This window comes from Drosophila persimilis, unplaced genomic scaffold (assembly GCF_003286085.1).
Source record: "Drosophila persimilis strain 14011-0111.01,24,50 unplaced genomic scaffold, DperRS2 tig00000606-arrow-arrow-pilon, whole genome shotgun sequence".
In the NCBI taxonomy this organism is placed as follows: domain Eukaryota; kingdom Metazoa; phylum Arthropoda; class Insecta; order Diptera; family Drosophilidae; genus Drosophila; species Drosophila persimilis.
In genome coordinates, this window is record NW_020825324.1 from 291094 (window position 1) to 299024 (window position 7931).

At 37.6% G+C, this 7931-nt stretch overlaps 1 protein-coding gene across 1 annotated transcript in view; it reads left to right on the top strand.

Annotated features, from left to right (window-relative positions):
• The window catches only part of LOC6597290, a 67829-nt gene that overhangs the window by 18692 nt on the left and 41206 nt on the right, over positions 1-7931 (top strand). The gene's annotated exons all lie outside the window — the stretch shown is intronic.

The window sequence follows — 7931 nt, forward strand, 5'->3', positions numbered from 1 at the left end:
AGTCTCTTAGTTTAAAGTAGCCCGCTCTGATTCTTGCCATGGGAGGATGGCGAGGGAATTTGGGATTTCCTGGGCGCTGTGAAGTATCTAGCGCTGTTTGAGCTCCTTATTCGCGTAGAGGAGAGGTCCATGATATTACGCCGCCATCGAGGAGCTGGTCAGCGTCTATACCCTGAGTCGAATGGGGTTGGATCATCTTAGGAAAGCAGATTTTCCTCATTTTCCTAACCTGGGGCAATCGCTTCATTGCTGAATGAATTTGAAGATTGCTAGATTCTTATGATGTTGCCTCGATATGCGGCGACCAACGACAAGGTCAGCGATGGGCTGCTCCGAACTTGAAAGGCTAGGTAAAACCGATCTCTATTTGATGATTTGCGCTGACGGGAAAAAGCTACCTACCTTTCCGTTTCCTTCCTTAAATAACGTTCTCCGTTTCTTTTTCTTTGCTTAAGCGTTTAAAAAAGATAATAAGCTATTAATATAAAATTTTGATCATAACACTTTGAAACGTTCTCATTTTGGAGCGGAGACTTGTGGCGCTCCTACGATGGTCGCCGGGCACTATTTAACTAAATGTGAGAATTTCGTTTATTTCTCTGCTAAAAAGTATGCAACACGTTTAGTTGCGGCGCTAGACAATTTTTGCACAGTGGCGCAGCCAACAGTTAAATTTGGAGGAAAAAGGTCATCGTCAGATGTCGCCACTGAGATACGTAGATGTGATGTAGATTGTTTTAGAGAAATTCAAATAACTTTTGGGCTTTATTCGTTACTTTTGAGAATTCGCAAGAGTTGTTAATAAAAATTTGTATTTTTGTATTTAGGGTATATATAAAACAAGATAAAGTATTATCATATAGTCGGGGCAACTTCTCTTTCCAGTTCTTGAGGGCCTTGAGTACCAAGGCAGGTACGAATCCATCATGGAGCTTATAAAGAATGTCTTTCAATCATCCCCACTAGTCGATTCAGCATTGAATGAAGTCTAGAGTACATATTGGTTTCTTGGAACTGGTGGTAAAGGGGAAATCCCACGAGAATGGACATTTTCTTTCTCCAAAACCCCACCCCAACCCAACCCAGAGAGAAATAAACATCAGTTTTGATACCAAAAACAAAAGATTTTATTTTGCCATAATATTGTGTTGGAAAATGTTTACATATTTATGTAATTTTTTTTGTTGTTTTTTGCAAGCAACCGTATGGATGGTATCGGCCTGTTGTTAAATACTTGGAATTGGCCTGCTTTAATTGCATGTTTTTTGTTGTTGATTATATTTGGTTGTTGCTTTTTTTTGTCTTAGATTCTGGATAGATCAAATGCAGCTGGAGGTTCAAGAACAAAGTTCAGTAAAAAGGTTTACAGTACAGGTTGGTTTTATCTTTTTGCGTATCTGAAATTTTTACAATTTTGGTGTATAAATGAGGGACTTAGGGTTATACATAGATAAGCTCTGGTTTTTGGGGATCTATGGTGCTTATGGGACGGGGGGCTGCAGAGACTACTCGAAAATTGGTATCGTACTTTTATTGGTACATTAGAGATATTCATATTCTTTGTTATATATGCATGTATGTATGTATATATGTATTTTGTTTTGCATTCAATGAGTGGGCTGGGTGGCGGGGTGTGAGTGAGTAGTAGTGGTGGGTGGGGGTGGGGATGGTTGTAAGTGTTTTGCTGTTTGTGTAGAGATCTAAGTAATATGCCAATGCTGCAGAGCCAAGTTCCAATTCGGTCTCAAAATGATCTAACAACGCGTTCACGACTTTCCCAACAATATTACTCTAAAAATGATGCCACGTTCTCAATATTCACGGAATCGAAATCGTATATCGAAAAATGAATTTTAATCGTTATGGTAATGCCGTAATGTTGTAATTTTGAGTTTTAGTTATATGTATGTATGTATGTAATTTTCCTGCTTTCGTTTTAATGCTACAATTTCAATTTCGCCCGTTCTCGTAATCTTAAGTAAAATTGAATCAAATTCCTCAGTGCTTGCAGTGCATATCGTACTTAGTAATTCTTTTTTAGTTTTTCTTTGTATGCAGTTTGTATGTTTTTGTTTTGCTCCTCGCTCTCGTCCGATATGGGACTACTCTACTTCAAAAAAAAAATATATATAGATACATATATATACTCGTATATATGTATATTCGTATATATTGTATATGGTATATATGTATGTATATAAGTTCTGTATAATATATATATGTATATATATATTTATTTATTCATTCAGTTTAGGATTATTTTGTATGTTGTGTATTGTATTGTAGGTTGTTTCGTTTGTTTTTGTTTGTAATTTACAGTGCTTCTCAGTGGCCATTAAGTGGATAGGAGTTTCGAAGCACAAATTAACAATTAAGCAGTTTAGAACTCTTCGATAGAAATACTTTTCAGACTTGCAATCATAGATCATATAATCATATAAATATAAATATAAATATAGATACACGATAAATATATATATATAAATATGTAAAGTTAAGGGAGGAAAGGGACAAAACTACTTAGTTCCTCCGCTCTGTCTTTCGCTTCGATGTGTGGCTCTGTCTTTCAGAGGGAAGTTCATAAAAATGAAATGGAAAAATGGAAAAATCAAATGAGAAATCAAATGAGAATTGGGAAATCAGTAAAAGTATCCTTTGTACAGTGGGGTGTAGAAAATAAATAACATGTCATCGTATCATACAATATATATAATAAGTATATATTCTGCTTTATTATATTTATCATTATATTATAGTAGGTTGTAACTCGTACAGTTAGGCATATCATTAAGGTATATCTGTTCCTGCTTCTGCATCTGCTTAGGCCCCGCTCATTCGGTTACTGTCACATCATCAACATCAACATCAACATTTCGATCGATTTGATCTCTTTGATCGTTACTTTGATCGCTTTTCGGTTGCCTTACTTGCTAGGTTTTCATAAGACTTGCGTTTCATGTGTTCTCCATTATTCTTCTTTTGTTCAAAAATTTCACTTATATGAATAGAAAAAAATATATATGTATACATATATCTATATATATGTATATATAGCTTCTCTATAGTTGTTATATACACATCATGCAGTTTAAATTCCACTCCATTTTTGGTGTACTTTTGTATCTGTATCTTTTACTGTGTGTGTGTGTGTGTGTGTGTGTATCTGTATTCCGTGTGTGTGTCTTGAGTGTTGTTTCGTGGCTTGTTTTCGTGTTGTGTGTGTTTTTGTTTCGTATTCAACTCTACAAAATGCACGAAAATATATTCTTAGTTTTGGCTTGGACCCAGTAGTTCTACTCCTCGAACCGCTGCTGTGAAAGTACCGATCGGAGATCGATCGACCTTTCGCATGGCATTTGCCTTCAGTTCGTGAGAGTTTCAGTATTTAGCACACGTCTAGGTAGCGCTCACCCTCCTCCTCCTCCTCCTCCTCCGCCTCCTCTTCAATATCCTGTACACTATATCCTCCTTGTCCTACTCCTACTCCTCCTCCTCCAACTACAATTTCATCTTTAATTGATTCAGATGAATGCCTTACGGAAAATTATAACCCCAGTAAACTGTATGGGTTAGCAAACGTCTCTACACTCTTTCCATCCTTTCCTGCTGCCTCCATTCCTTCCTGCCTTCCCTGCTCCCACCCTTTTGCTAATTCTCTAGATTGTCATTTGCTAAATATTCCTTACTTGACTTTGACTTGTCTTGCGTGGCTCCTAGATTACACTCTAAATATATAATCCGTCTACTTCCGCTCTATGCCTTCCATCCACCGGCCGACTCAGCGGCGGTTTGTGGTTCAAGTTTCGGGTGGACGACTTACTGGGCATATGGACTGCGTTACCTCCGCGAAACCGGAGCCCAAATCGCACTGCTTCTCAGTCGGCCGCGTTCCGCATGAGATGTGTATTGGTTTGGTATTAGTAATGGTATTGCTATTGGGTGTTTCTCTGTGTCTACCATACTATACAAACATATGTGAAATCCAAAACTCTACAAACTACACTCGTTACACAAGGAACCATGGGGCAAAATGCTCTCGTTGCACCCGCACTCGTTGGGGTTGGATAGCAGCGATGCATTTTGTCAGGTCTCGTGTAAATATTTCCCTACTATAACGTGCTCGTGCCTTTAGCCATCATCCAACTATCCATTGATGGTGAGATTTACCCTTTATCATGTATCATGTTTCAAGTATTATTATTATTATTAGTTCTAGTTATATGTAAGAGGTTCTCTATGCCAAAAAATGGGAGAATAGAATTCTTTTAATTTTGAAAACCTAATTGACATCCGAATGCGTCTTGACTACTGGAAGCTACTGCAAAAAAAAAGAAGAATTACCAAGGAAAAAGGAAGTAGTAATCGATCTACAGTGCATATGTAGCTTATGTATCTTTATGTGTTATGTGTATATGTGTGTGGTGTGTGTGTGTGTGGATCTATATTGATCTGATTAATGGCTATATAATATATATTGGTATCTTTGATAAATAACTTTGTTGGATAAAATATGCATTGAGTAGATATATATATATACTATATATTAAAGTACTACATAGATATGGTATAGTATATTGGCTAAACATATGTGTGGTGTCCTAAATTACGACGTTAATTTATTGAAGTTTGTTCATTGTGTTCATTGTTCTAGTTGTGTGTGTGTTTCGCTAAAGAATAAAGCATATAGCATATAGGATATAGCCTTCTACCCAATTTCAATTGCTCAAAACTAGAGATTCCCCTTTCTTTTTGCGCAAATCAAATTGAGCCTAAGGCTGTATGTCTTTCAAGGCTCTTCTTTCCCCCCTTCCACTCTGTCCTTTCGCTGTCCGTGTCGTCACATCCTTCCTTTCGTTTCTCTAGCCTGATGGGGAAAGTCTAGCCCGAAATGCTGTTGGGCGATAGATAGAGAGGTTAAGACCTAAGCGTTTGGGTTGTGCATTCAAAAGTGTGCATTGGGACTACATAAGTTTCTCTAAAAAGAGTATCTCTATAAGAAAGCATGTCTGTCCGTTCGTCTGTCCGTCTGTCTGTCTGTCTGCCTTTGTGGGTGTGTGGTGTGTGATGTTTTTGAGTGAGACAAGATACTCGATACTTTTTTAGAGTAGAGCTTCTCTCTTTTCGACTCAAACTACTAGAATGCTGCTGCTGCTTTTTCTGCTTTGGCTCTGTGCCGTCCACAACTTGCGTCGCGGAGTCTCGGACAAGAGATTCAAAATTTTTCCATTTTTTCCTTAATTTCTATGTAGAATTTTTCAAAAGAATATTATATATATATATATATTTTTTTTTTTTTCAAATACACATCAATATATGGATATAATATATGTGGAGGGTATATATTGTGTGTGTATGTGGGGTGTTTTCTGTGTAATTTTTGTTTGCATACACTTGATTATTAATTTTTATGTACAGCAAATGCCTTCGCATACAATAATAATATCATTATTCCTCCATTGCATTCTCGTCTGCTCTCCTCAGCTCTCCAATAAATTGGGGCTGCCTCGTTACCTCGTTTCAATTAAATTTAGATATCACAATATAATCATTAATTAATTAATATAAAATTATTAATCGATTTCTTAAGTGACAAAACAAATAAATTTCGAATTTCGAATTTAGAATTTGCCAATTTTCTCTCACAAAGTTTTGATTTAATTTAAATATACAATTAATTTAATTTAATTTAATTTTAAGAATAAAGTAAGTGTTTTTTTTTTTAATTTAAATTTTAAATTCAAAGTGAACAAATAGCCTAAAACTCTTCAACTGTTCTTTGATTTCCTTGCCGTTCCATTACCTTTAACCTTTACCTTTGCATTTGCATTTGCTTGTGGTTTTGGTATTGGTTTTCTTATTGGTTTTTTGTTTGCTTGAATAAATTATTGAATAGTTTGTTTGCTAAGTAATGTTTTTGTTTTTGTTTTTGTGTTTGTTTTTGTTGTTTTTTGTTTGCTTAGTTAATAATAAATAGATTTATTTGTTCGATCTATCCGCGAATTTCCGCGATTACTTGCTAGCAAAAAAAAGTGTGGGTTTAGATTACTGGGATGGGATGTTCTCCAAAGAGAACCCTTTTCGTTAGAGAATCCGTCTTCTTTGTCAGCGAGCGGCTTTCCTTTTAGATTCTGGTCTGCACCTCCAAATGCATGAAACGCTCCTGACCTGAGGATCAGTTAAGATCAGGTCCGAAGCGTCGTTGATGGAATGTTTGTTGTATTTGTATTTGTATTTGAGTAGGTTGTAGATTGTAGATTGTAGTTTGTAGATTGTAGAATAGAATAGTATAGAGATTGAGAGTATATCCGTTTCACAGTTGTGAGATTTGGTTTGGTTTCGTTGGCAGAGAAAGGAGAAATTGTCAGTGTTAAAATCAGTGTTCAATGATCTGGTCGGGTATCTGTCTAGTCTGGCTTAGCCACACGCTAAAAGCAGGGTCATGTGGGTTCAAGTGAATCTTCTACGGTCTGTGTGTGTTTTTTTGTTCTAACATCTACTGGGATCTCCGATACAGTCTAGCGGTTGCTCTACATGGACGATGACGGCGGCGGCCAGACAATGATGATGGTGCTGCTGTCCTGCTCATCCTCATTCTCATCCTTAACCGCTTCCACATCCTTACTTTCCAAATATGTGGCTATCTCGTTGGCATTCCGATTGAAGGCCACCATCATGGGGGTGTTGCCTTCGGCATTGCGTGCCTGCAGACTAGCCCCGGCGGCCACCAGCATCACGCAGAGCTCCCTGCGAGTCGTATCAGCGGCGATATGTAAAGCAGTTTGTCCGCTACAAAGTGTGGAAACAAAGTAGAAAATGATTAGTTTTGGTAGATAATGGGCAAATGGTTTCACATGCTGTCTTGTAGCTCTGGTTGTTCTTCGATTACTTACTGGTCCTTGTCGGGCATATTGATGATGCGTTTTGTGGCACATGAGATGATATATTTCACAATGTCCTTATGGTTGTATTTGCAAGCAAAGTGCAGGGCCGTCTCTCCGTTCTTGTTCACTGACTGCAATGAGTATCCTTGTTCATGTAGTGCACGTAACTGTAAGGATAGGTGAGAGGGTAAATGAGTGAGCGGCCCAAACACATGGCACAACGATTGGGGGGGGGGGGGGGAGGGAGGGACTAGGAGCAGGATACCACAAACTGCATACACAACTGGGGTGCGGGGTGTGGTTGGGTTTGGGGTTTTACGGAGCTTATACATATATTGATACATATAGAAGATATAGTTGTTCTACCATATTGAGATCACCGCTTTGGGCTGCTAGTAGTATGGCATCGGAAGTTTGTTCCAGTATAGGGCTGTTATTCATAAATATATATGCATGGGTGTATGTGGGTGTGTTTATGGTGTTTTATGTGCACATAAAAGAGTAGAGAGAAAATAGAACAAGAAGAAAATTCAGGCATCAGTTTTGTTTTGATTGAAGTTCCCATTGCACCGATTCGTTGATACACATATCGTTTTGATCGTCATGATATAATGGGTATACATATGCAGTAGTACAGTAGAAGAAGGCCACAACAGACAGGGACAGACATTTAGGCAGAAAAGAAGTTGAAATCAAATTAAATGTAGATACAGGAATAGGATAAAGGATACGCAGAATACCTGAATCCATAACCAAAAACATCTTCGTTGAAACTGAACAAACGATCTTTGTTGCTGCATGCACAATAATGATGAAATCAATTAATTCAAAACAACCAAACAAAATGTAAGACAGAAAGTGGGAGAAAAGCATCCGGGAATGTGGTGGGAGCGGGGGCGAGCGAATAAAAGCGAGATGGCATCTCTATGGTAATGCCAATTGGATAGAGATGGAGATAGAGATGCGTAAATCGATTTGATTTGATTTGATTTGATTAGATTTAATTTGTTTTGTTGTTTTTGTAGTGCCATTTCGCTCGTTTTGGGCATC